Here is a 12,665-nt window from a genome sequence, read left to right on the forward strand (position 1 = left end):
ATAGTGAATATACAGTATATAAATTGGTTTGTCCTCATCTTGAATATTGTATTCAGTTGTAATTACCCTGCCTGGAAAAAAGAGCAGAAATAGGAGGGCGTCTAGAAACAGGAGAAAAAATTATTAGAGGCATGAAAAGGCTTTAGTATGAATACCAAATAAAAAAAAGATTAATTTATAAAAATGACCAATAAGAGGGTGATAGGACACACATAGAGGGACTAGGTCGCTATTGTGTTGTTTTTTCTCTTTGCTTGAAATACAAGAACATGGTGGGGACCATCCAACTTGTGAGCAACATATTCCAAACTGATAGAGGTCCCTTCTGGCCTTGGAGTCTACCTAATTTGTGAAATTCATTGCTGGAAGGTAAAATGATTAGCTTACAAAGATGACCAATAAGAGGGGGACATAATGCAAGGCTCTCTGCACTCCCCCACGCGGCTTCCGAGCCCAATCTCTAGCCCAAGCTGCAACTTGAAAGAGCTGTCTGCACAGCTATTTGTAGAGTGCTCGGGTGAGCTCTGGTAGTTTGAGTCTGTTGACCTGGGCTGGAAGGCTCGCTGTCGTGGGCATGTCTACACAGCCCATGAATTCCAAGCGGTTAGTAAGATTTAAAAAAAAAAATCACAAAAAACCCCTAGGTGCTTATATGGGTAATGGGAGCATCTACAGTTACACTAGATTGGATAAAGAATTAAGAGACACAAGGAATATTAATCCTTGTGCTTCAGGGCATAAGCCAATTACTAACTGATATGGGTTAGGAAATGTTACCTTTGAAGCATCTGGGACTGGTCACCGTTGGACAGGATACTAGACTTCTTGGCTCCTCGGAGCTAAGATCAAGTGTGATCTGGTATATCAAGTTCTATTTACAAATGTTTTTAGATGGTCAAATGCAATCTCCAGAATTTCTTTTGAAACAAATTTACCTACTCGTTTTACATTAGAAAAATCGTGGTTATGAATGAATACACAGATGAATCCATCATTTAGATTTACCCCTACATCTCTATTTAACATACGTGAAGCTAATATTTTAAAAGATGAAATAAATGGAGGCATAACTGCATCCTGGCAAAAATAAATTGGGTGACTTAAAACCCCAGTGTTTCATTTTAGGAAGCTATGTGTGTAAACATATTTGGTAAAAGATTTTACTTTATTGTTTCATGTTCTGCAGACAAGGTTTAAAATACTGGAAGAATATTTGTGTGAAGCTTTTAAAACTGGTTTTTCATTTAATTTTACCACACTTAGTCAGTTGAGATGAAATAGGGAAAATTGATGGCAACTGGAAAGAACCAATAAATCATAATAGGTAACCATGTTGCCATTGAAAATGAGACACACACATACACACAGGGCTGTCCTTAGGCATAGGCAGCCATGGGGCAGCTGAAAATTTGGGGCCCCCTGGGTCTTAGTGTCCACTCTTCCGGCTCTTCCTATTCCTGTTCTGACAGCTGCTGCAGCCTGATGACTCTTACTCTGGATGGCATCTAGTAACTTAAAAGTGAAAAACCCTTCCAGCCTGCCAGACCTATTAGCACAACACTGAAACTGTTTAAGAGCCATTCAAGTGATAATGAAGCCATTTAACAGGCATTTGCCAACCTCCAGATATATTCTGTCAGTTTCTGAATTTACTGACAAACAGTTGTGCATTACTGTAATATTTACTCAGAACATGTTAGTCTACAGGACCTTAGTTTAAAATTTGCTTTAAGTTTCCAGTTCTTTACCTCTGACTATCAGATGAACTAGCTTTAAGAGAATCCTCCAGCAAAGTCAGTACCTAGTAAGATATAAAATCCTTTGTTATGCCTAAAATCTTTAGAAACATATTTTTTAAAGTTGGTGAAATTTCACAAACATGTCTGTTGTTATGGAGATCACACAAAGTAAATTAGTGTTCCCTTTTTCTAAAAGCAATGAACATTGTTATGAACACACAACTTCTGTGACTGATTATTTTAAAATAATGTATTTGTTTCAATGAGTTAAATATGCAGTAATCTGGAATGATTACTTTATGAAGGCTTCAGAGTACATTTAAAATATAAAATCAACTTAGAAATACTGATTAAGAAAATGTAAAACAGAGAAGAGCTGCATCATATATTCCATAATATTTAATGTTGTATTCAGCAAGACAGCTGACTTGCCCTTACTACAAAGTTTTTGCAAATAAATCTCTGACAAACTTCAGGGCATATTTAAAAAAAACCCTGTGACTGACATTTTTTATTCCCAAATTTAGTGCTTCTAATTAGGTACCTTCTGCATGTCCAGTCTTCACCCATCTGGCATGCAGTGGAAAACATGCTCCATTTTCTTTAGAAAGAAATTGCAGAAGTCCCCCCCCCCCCCTTTCAAATGTCATTTGCTTCATTTGGGTTCAGGGATTTGGCTGGAATGGGGTGAGCAGGGTGGGGAGAGGGTGGGGCCTGGGCAGAGTGGGGTGGGGTCTGGGACAGAGCTGGAGTGGAGTATGGGTGGGGCCACAGGCAGAAGAGATGGTCTGGGGAGCTAACCTTCCCAAGCGTCAGCTTCACCTGCCCATGACAGAAGGTAAAAGTGGGTTGGCTCCTGCACACCTAGTGCTCACTGCAGTCTCCTTAGGCAGGGGCCATATTCACAGAGCCGAATGTGCTGGCGCCATGCATTCTGCGTGAGGGAGAGGGTCTCTGCATCTAACTATGACTCTCCGCCACTGTGAGGCAGGCTGGGCGTCTCGGTATCCTTTGGTGCCCTCAGCCCTTCTCTCCCTTCCCCTCTCCTCCTCCCAGGCTGTGAGCCTGGGCTGCTGTCTGGCATAGGGGCGCCAGTTTAATAATACTGCATAGGGCCCCATAAATCTTAAGGACGGCCCTGTACAGACAACTACACTGCTTTAAAGTAAAACTCTGAAACAATAACTATTCAGACAAGCAGTTGACTCCTCCCCTTTCCTTAACAGACTGTAGAGATGTCAGTGCGCCAACCACTCCTCTTTTGGGAGAAAGGGTTTGAGAATTCTCAACTGAATTAGTGTGAAAACTGTAGGTGTTCAGCCTCTGAGTGCAAGTTCTTCAAGGGCATATTATGCTACTATGTACAAATTATTTCCTTCCTGCCCTGAAGAGATCAACAGCAGCTTAGTTTCTCTTCCTGAAAAATACTGTCAAGTAGATAAAGTAAAATCATTTTGAAGCTGTAATGATGCATTATACCAAATAGATTTTTGCAATTTGTTCTGAATGTAAATGTAGTTAATGCTATACAATAGCCTTTCTAAAGTAGGTATATACTTAAAAATTGTTTATTAAATTTCCTTTTTATATAAACTTTATGCTTTGCTGCTTACACATGCGTTGTTAAATATTAAAAAGTAGCTGTAAGCATAGGATTGGGCCAGAATAAATCTGATGAGGTTCAACAAGGACAAGTGCAGAGTCTTGCACTTAGGATGGAAGAATCCCATGCACTGTTACAGGCTGGGGACCGACTGGCTAAGCAGCAGTTCTGCAGAAAAGGCCCTGGAGATTACAGTGGATGAGAAGCTGGATATGAGTCAGCAGTGACTCTTGTTGCTAAGAAGGCCAATGGCATATTGGGCTATATTAGTAGGAGCATTGCCAGCAGATTGAGGGAAGTGATTATTCGACACTGGTGAGACCACACCTGGAGTATTGCATCCAGTTTTGGGCACCCCGCTACAGAAGGGATATGGACAAATTGGAGAGAGTCCAACAGAGGGCAACTAAAATGATTAGGGGGCTGGGGCACATGACTTATGAGGAGAGACTGAGGGAACTGGGGTTATTTAGTCTTCAGAAGAGAAGAGTGAGGCAGGCTTTGATAGCAGCCTTCAACTACCTGAAAGGGGGTTCCAAAGAGGATGGAGCTAGGCTGTTCTCAGTGGTGGCAGATGACAGAACAAGAAGCAATGGTCTCAAGTTGCAGTGGGGGAGCTCTAGGCTGGATATTAGGAAACACTATTTCACTAGGAGGGTGGTGAAGCACTGGAATGGATTACCTAGAGAGGTGGTGGAATCTCCTTCCTTACAGGTTTTTAAGGCCTGGCTTGACACAGCCTTGTCTGGGATGATTTAGTTGGTGTTGGTCCTGGTTTGAGCAGGGGTTTGGACTAGATGACCTCTCGAGGTCTCTTCCAACCCTAATATTCTATGATTCCATGACTATAGAGGCATTCCCTCCTCCTCCCCCCTTTCTTTCCTGCAATGTTGACACTGGGTATGACTAGCTTTAGTTCTTCTTTAGTGTGGATTCCTGGTCTGAAGTTGAGTGGTTTATTGGACATATTGACATGCCATTGTAATGTACTGTAGGATCAACATAATATATCTTGTTCATTAAATACTTCCTACCCCTAAGCATGCTTTTAATTCCTGATGAATTTTGGAGTTTATAATTTAAAGTTTTTTTTTCTAAAATGTCTAAACCATGCAGGTATTTATGTATAGTAAGTATTTGCATTCCTTGCTGCCATTCCGTTAACGTTGGATGCATGAACATGCTCAGGTCCCTGCTAGATAAAGTCATTTTAATTCTAATTACTGTGGTTTTCCTCAATGACCGTCAAATGCTCTGCCCCAAGGCATTTGTCTCCTTCAATTATTAAATGTTGTCAGATTCTTCAGATTTGAACAGCATGATGTTCGCTTTAATAGGAAGTATATAGAGGTGTGGATGGGGAGGTGAGGTGTTGGAACATAGATCATATAGAAAGGGTTTAATCTGGTGCGTGTTTTTCATAGCATTTTTCAGCTGACATTGAAACTCTGGTGCAGTAGTGAAAGTAGTGAATGGTCAGTGGAATATCAATATTAAAGCCCAACACCAAGAGCCCACCATCACAGTGAAGGGACAAAAGCTGCAAGCAGTGGACCAATTTACATACCTTGGCAGCACCCTTTCTCGCGCAGTGACAATTGACATGGAGGTCAATTGCAGAATCGCCAAGGCAAGTTCTGCATTTGGCAGACTGCTGACCAACGTGTGGGACCGCCGTGGAATAAGCCTTGCTACAAAGCTTAAAGTCTACCGAGCAGTAGTGCTAACTACCCTGATGTATGCCAGTGAGACTTGAACTGTATACAGGAGGCACGCTAGGCAGCTGAACCACTTCCATATGACTTGCCTCCGCAGACTTCTGAGGATCCGGTGGCAGGATAAGGTGCCAGATACAGAAGTCCTCTCTAGAGCAGGCCTGCCGTCGGTTTACACTCTGCTCATGAAAGCCCAGACACTCTGGGCAGGCCATGTTGTAAGGATGCCAGACTACCGCATCCCCAAACAGCTCTTCTATGGTGAGCTGTCTCAAGGAAAGCGATCGCACGGGGGACAAAAGAAGCGATACAAAGACATGCTGAAAGCCTCTCTTAAGTCCCTGGATATCGACATCACTTCCTGGGAAACCTTGGCACAAGACCGATCGACATGGCATACGCTGATCCACCAAGGCTGCCAGACATCTGAAGCCAGAAGGATAACCATAGCACAAGAGAAGCAAGCACTTCGTAAAGCTAGAGCTGCAAATGCTGTAACAGTGGTGCCCACGCATGTCTGCCCGACATGTGGCAGAACATTCTGTGCCCGTATTGGCCTTGCCAGCCACCTGCGGACGCACTGCGGGCAGCTTACACCTGCTAGATGTCAAGGTCTTCTTCGAAAAACGATGGACGAACATCATCATGCTTCAGTAATTGGATTGGAGATGAATTTTTCCTTAGTTTCTATTTTTTGTGTGTACAGTAGTCATTACTGCTTATGAAAGAACAAATATTACTGGAAATTTAAGTTCTCTATGTACCATACAGGTACAAGAATTGGTAGTAACACTGCTAATTTTCTCCTATTGCCTCATTACATGGTAGCCTATGTTTGGATGTGCTCTTTGAGGGCTCGTCTACACTACCGCTTAATTCAATGTAATTTATGTTGCTCTCTTGCCGACATAGCTTCCGTCAAATTCAGTACTAACCTCTGTTAAGAATTTGAGTTTTTTTGTGTGATGTAGCCATCTGTTCATTAGGAACTGGATTGAGACCACCATTTCATAGACTTTGGAGCAGTACTAAATTGGTTTTAAATTTTGGGAATGACCCTGAGTTAAAGTAGGTAATTTTAATAAAAAAGTAAAAAGCTTCTTATCCTAATATAAGTTCTCTGAGATACTTATTCACTGGGGCTAAATCTTGGTGCTATTGAAGTCAGTGGCTAAACATCTGTGGGTCCAAGATTTGGCCCTTGGGACTTTTATTGATAAACAATTGAATAATCAGATCATAATTTAGATTGTTTCTAGTATTTTCTTTTAGGTGGCTAGTGGTGGTGGTGGGGTGTGTGTGTGTGTGGTTTCATTGCTCCCAACTTCATAAAATTTCTGTTTTAGGGCATTAAAGTAATGTGGTAATGATTATATAAAACATAGAACTACAGGGTTCATTCATGGCTTTGGCCACAATCCTAGGATAAGGAGCAGTTCATTGTTGCACTGCTCAAGGACCTCCCCAGGAGGGAAATTGTGTCTTGAGTCATAATTTCCAGCCTGATTTCTTCACTACTCTGAGGAGGGAGTAAACTCTGTGGGTCGGTACCAGCACAACTATGCTGCTTTGCGTGTTGCAGGGTGTAGCCAAGGCTCTGCCCGTTCCCTACCTCTCCTGCCTGCCTGAGTAGTGGGTGGTGTAGTGTAGTGGCTCTACAGAGTTTTCCACTCCCATGCTGAGTGCCAAGAGGGACATATTGTGCCTCCTACTCACATGCATTGGTGCACAGGATGGGCCATGATCAAGACCAGTAACATGATAGCTGTGAGATTAGCAAACATGAAAGTAAAGCAATAATCAAAAAGTGTTTTAATATATGCATTGAAATCTCTAATTTTATAAGTAGGATTATTATATTGTAATCAAATTTTAATATTTTTGCTTTTTTGTATTACTTTACTAAATATTTCAGCATTTATTCAGTGCCCTAATATTCCATTGCATAAGTGAATGTTTGTTTCACCTTTCCTTTATATTTTAAACAGTGCATATATAGAATTTATCATAATCATAATGTATACATTTTCAAGTGCACTATGCTTTTAGTTTCCCAATAGTGCAGCTACTGTTTGTGTATTCAGTAACAGGTTGTCGTTTCATAAAATATTAGTATGGTATCAATGCACTCTTCTCTCCCATTCCAGCCACTTTTGTTGTTCAGCCACTGGGCACTTGCTCAGTATTATGCTTGTGTCTTGTGGGTGCCTGATGTTTAGGCCCTGATCCTGTAGTGGTCTTCAGTGTAGATCCCCACTGGTATAGAGGTCCATTAGTGATTGTAGGATCAGGTGTAGCTGACTGTGGAGGTGAGGAAGTATGTCAGGTTTCCCACCTTGTGCAGCTGCTGCTGCCACCACTGCCATAGTCTTTTCTAGTCACTGCCCAGCTGGTTGTTCCTGGCTCTGGTCTAGCAGGAGTAGAAGGGCCTCGCTGACTGCCTACATCAATCTCTAGTGGTTGAAAGGCTCAACTGCACACAAATGCCAGCTGTCTTTTTACAGATCAGCAGAATATATGAGCATCCATCTGAGATACGGGAATGTGTGACAGGGCTGGGAAATGCATGAGTGTCACATGAGATTAATGACTTTTTGGTAGCCCTGTTTATCACTATTATCTACACACTTGTATTAAGTTAATGAGGAGGTAAATAAAATTCTCTCTTTGTGGTGCCACTCTTATTTTGGAAATTAGTTTGTTTTTTCCTAACTTTGCATTCAAATTGCACCTCTCCATTTAAATAGCAAATGTTCAAAATACAAAATCTACTGTAAAATACAATATTACTTTTCTGTACTTGACCTTTGAGCTGTCAGTTTTCTTTTACAAGAAAATTGGTTAGATACAGATTTAGTTTTGTGAAGGATTAAACTTCGTTGTAAATTAATTTTTCCCATATGATAATGATTAACTTTCCAGATAGTAAGAATCAGTCTGAAGTTTTAACATATACTTTGTCTTACTGGAATAAAAAGGCAAATGTAAACATACCATTTTAAAAAACAGTCCTAATCAATATTAAGGTTCAAATATCTTTGTTTTTTCAAGACTTGGCTACTGTAATTGGCTAGACTTACTGAGTCACAGGTTAGGATGTTGTATTGCAGACACAGGCCATGACAACGTGCTGATGTCCTGCCCTAGAATCCTGCTGTCTTTCTTCATGTCTCAGAAACCACAGCTCCCATGAATGCTAAGTCATTTTTCTCCCTCTGTGTCTGAAACACTCTTCCCACCATCTCCTCATCTGCATATGTTCAGTGAAGCAGACTTATTCACCTTTGGTGCTCATCTATTGGCAGTGGCGCCCAAACTTTATCACTTGCATCACCCCTTACCAGGAATAGAACATGACTGTGCCTGTGTCCTTGATCCAGCACCCCTGCTTTTTTCCAACTGCTTGTCTCCCTTCCTTCTTCCCTGAGTCTATGTAACATCAGACCAGTGGGTCTTCAGAACAGTAGCTGGGGGGGTATACCCTCCAGTTTATTTCTGTCATCCATTCCCCATCTCTCCCCCACCCTCTTCAGAGACCTGTCTCAGGAGATTCACAGTGCTCCCTTTTGTCCTAGCAACGGCGCCAAGGGAGTTTATGAAGTGCATGTTGGTGGTGATGGCCTACCTCAGATGTTGAGGTATCCAGATCTACTCATACTTTGTCGACTGGCTCATCAGGGGCCGCTCCAGGGTCTGAGTCCAGGTCCAGCGCAGCATTGAGACGTTGTGAACCACTTGTCAAGCTCTGGACCTGCTGATAAATGAACAAAAATCAATGTTGATTCCTGTCCAAAAGATAGAGTTTATCAAGGTGGTACTTAACTCTACCTGAGCCAGAGCATTCCTGCCAGAGGCTAGGGTCAGGGCAATGTCAGATCTGATTGCCAGCATCACTGCCCATTCGCTCACCACTGCTCGGGACTGTCTCAGACTATTGGGGCACATGGCAGCATGCACATACATTGTCCAACATGTGAGACTCAGGCTGCGTCCCCTCCAGATATGGCTGGCATTGGTCTATTCCTGGCCAGACATCACTTAGACAAGGTCATCGTGATCCTGCTGTGGGTACTTACCTCCCTGCAGTGGTGGGCTGGCACAGTTCGGGTGTTGGCTGGTGTGCCGTCCACAAGCCCATGACCCACGGTCTCTCTGATTTCAGATGTGTCCGATGTTGGTTGGGGAGCACATCTTGGTACACTGCAGACTCAGGGGTTATGGTCTCTAGAGGAGCTCGCGTTACATATAAATATCAAGGAGCTAAGAACCATCTGTCTGGCTTGCGGTGTCTTCCTTCTCCAGCTGTCCGGTCGGGTAGTGCAGGTATTGATGGACAACACGGCCTCCATGTTCTATATCCACAGGCAGGAGGGAGCTCGTTCATCAGCTCTGTGCCAGGAGGCCCTCCGTCTGTGGGACTTCCGCGTCCAGCATGCAATCTACCTTCAACATTCCCGGCATCCAGAACACGCTGGCAGATTGCCTCAGCAGGTCCTTCCTTCACTTAGAGGTTTTCAGAATGCTCTTCCAGAAGTGGGATGCTCCCTGAGTGGACCTGTTCACCACCAGACAGAACAGGAAGCGTTATCAGTCCTCTAGTCAGGTGCAGCAGGTTCTCTTGCAGAGCAGAAAGCCCTCCTCCAGAGCAACTTACCTGGCAAAATGGAAGTGTTTCTCCTGCTGGGCATTAGAGCAGAATATCTCCCTGACCCAGTTGTCTCTGCAGTCCATCCTGGATTACCTGCTTCACTTAAAGCACCAGGGCCTCACCTTCTCTTTGATCAAGGTGCACCTGGCAGCCATATTGGCGTTCCATCCTTGCATCCATAGTAGATTGGTGTTCTCGCATGAAATGTCGATCAGTTTCCTGAAAGGCCTTTGAAGTCTCTTTCCACCGATCCAGGACCCGGTTCCCCAATTATCAGAGGGGTAGCCGTGTTAGTCTGGATCTGTAAAAGCAGCAAAGAGTCTTGTGGCACCTTATAGACTAATAGACGTTTTGGAGCATGAGCTTTTGTGGGTGAATACCCACTTCGTCGGAACATGCAATGAGACCTCAACCTGGTCCTCTCCTGGCTCACAGGTCCACCCTTTGAGCCTATGGCTCAAACTTGTGGAAGGTAGCATTCCTTGTAGCTGTTATCTTTGGTGAGATGTGTCTCTGAGATTAAAGCCCTCACTTCAGAGCCTCCGTACACAGTACTCTACAAGGACAAGGTCCAGCTGCGACCCCATCCGGCCTTCCTGCCAAAGGTGGTGTCGCACTTCCATGTCAACCAGAATATCTTCCTCCCAGTGTTCTATCCAAAGCCTCACACGACCAATGAGGAGAGGTGGCTGCACACTCTAGATATCAAGCGCGCCCTGGTTTTCTACCTGAAGCGCACCAAGCCCTTCTCCAGCTTGACTCAGCTCTTTATTGCGATAGCTGACAGGATGTCCAGTGTCCTCTCAGAGGATTTCTAACTGGATCACCACCTGCATCTGTACTTGTTATAAGTTGGTGCAGGCTGTGCCTTCATCGATAGGGGAGACTCACTCGACTAGGGCTCAGGCATCTTCGGCTGCCTTCCTGGTGCATATTCCTATCCAGGACATCTGCAGAGCCACAACATGGTCTTTGGTGCACATGTTCACGACGCATTACGCCATCACTCAGCAAGCCAGGGATGATGCTGGATCAGGTAGAGCTGTGTTGCAATTGACATGTCCATGAACTCCTACCCACCTTCAGTGGTACTGCTTGGGAGTCCCCTACAATGGAATGGACATAAGCAAGCACTCGAATAAAAGACGGTTACCTTTCGTAACTGTTCTTCTTCTTCGAGTGATTGCTCATGTGTATTCTAGAGTAGGTGTGCGTGTTTTCCACATGCACCGGTGCTGGAAGTTTTCCCCCTAGCAGTACGGGTAAGGTAACCATCTTTTCTTTGAGATGTGTTGCTCATGTCCATTCCATGACCCACCCGTCTTTTCCTCTGTTGGCAACCCTTTGCCCAGCACCTTGTCACAGCAACACATCTTGAAGACCAATAGTTACGAAAGGTAACCGTCTCTTGCTAGGACTAGTAGGGTACTGGCTGGCCCAAATGTCTCAGTGCTGAGCTGGTGCATGATGTGGCCCACTTCAGAAACATTGGTACAAGTACCCAGTTAACAGAATGTATCAACCCCATTTCACAATCCTTTCATTGAAATTTTATGTGGAATTTGCTAAGGAATTAGAATTTTATATCTGATGGAAGTTTTATTAGAGCTCTGAATTGTCAGGCCATTTGGTTTCTCCAAATTGTGATCTAAAATCTTAGTGGGATGCCGTGGTAACTGTCATTTCTTGGCAGCCTCCATTCTGCTTACAACGATTAAAGCTAAAGAAATATCTGTTTGCTATTCTTGTTACATTATTTGCTACTTTATATAGTATTTTATTGTAAAATGATGTATGACATTCCTGTGAGGATAATGTAAAAATACATTTTGTTGATCAAAATAGTTCAACCTACTAACTTTTAATACTTCTTGGAAATCTCCATTTTTATTCTATTAAAAAGAGCTTAGTTCTGACTGTTTGACATTTATCTTAACTTAATAAATGGAGTGGAAAGTTCATTAATTCCATTGTTTGTTTTTTAATCTACTTCATGTGCCTTATTGTCTGTCTCAGCCACTTGTAGCATTATTCATGCGTATGCCCAGAAAGTCTACCAGTTCTGCATAGTAATTTTAGAGAAGTGAAGGTCTGCATGGGAATACAGAGCTGAGGACTTTGTGAAATGCCCTTTTGTGCAAAATTATCACTGTAGTTTTTAGCCAAACCTATCTGAAAGGTGGCTTTTAGGAGTAGGGGTGTGTTTGCCTGTCGTGGAAAAGTGAAAATTCTAATTGAAAAGAAGGTACCTTGTGGAAAGTTGCAAATTCTTGTTTTTCCAGGAAAAGACAACTCTTTTGTTTTTGTGTTAGTGCTAGTGCTGTCATTTTCACCAACATGAAATCAAAGCCGTTTTATAGAATTCTAAAGGAAAAACAATACATAGCTCTTCAAAAATATCTTTAAGACCTAGAGATATTCAAAATTCTTGGAAGGATGGTGCAACAGAATTTGGAGACAAGGTAATTCCCATGATTACCACCAGTTTTATAGAATTCCTGCCCTTGAGTTGACCTGCTAACTTTTTGGACCAAATTTTTCATGTTATGTATTTAGTCATTTCTGAAAACTAACAATAAACCTACTCAAACATGAGAGAAGCGGATACAAGCGTGACATGAGGTGTCAGTGGATGTGCCTGGGTGTAGTGAACTCCCTGCTGTTCATGCTTCTGCAGCCTTATTTTAGAAGTGCAGGCCTATTCTGAAACTGTGTGCTGCCTACCATGGAGAGGTCTTTTGGTGGTTGGGTGCATGTTCTCAGGGCTGCTTCTGAGGTTGGGTGCCTTCAGACTTCCATTGAATTTCTCCCATTTCCCCTGACTCTGTGGAGATATCTGATGTGTGAATTTGCTTGCCCATTGTAACGTTCCCCTCTGGTGTTATCTGGACCAGTGATCTGCTAGGTCACTCCAATCTTTGACTCTGGGAGCCAGCCTTACCTTGCTCTGCTGTGAGAAC

General features: G+C 43.0%; 1 protein-coding gene across 10 annotated transcripts in view; it reads left to right on the forward strand.

The window, feature by feature from the left end:
- NEO1 (neogenin 1) overlaps positions 1-12,665 on the forward strand; it is a 498,809-nt gene that overhangs the window by 151,437 nt on the left and 334,707 nt on the right. The window lies entirely within an intron of this gene.

This window comes from Mauremys reevesii, linkage group 10, assembly GCF_016161935.1.
Source record: "Mauremys reevesii isolate NIE-2019 linkage group 10, ASM1616193v1, whole genome shotgun sequence".
Taxonomy (NCBI): domain Eukaryota; kingdom Metazoa; phylum Chordata; order Testudines; family Geoemydidae; genus Mauremys; species Mauremys reevesii.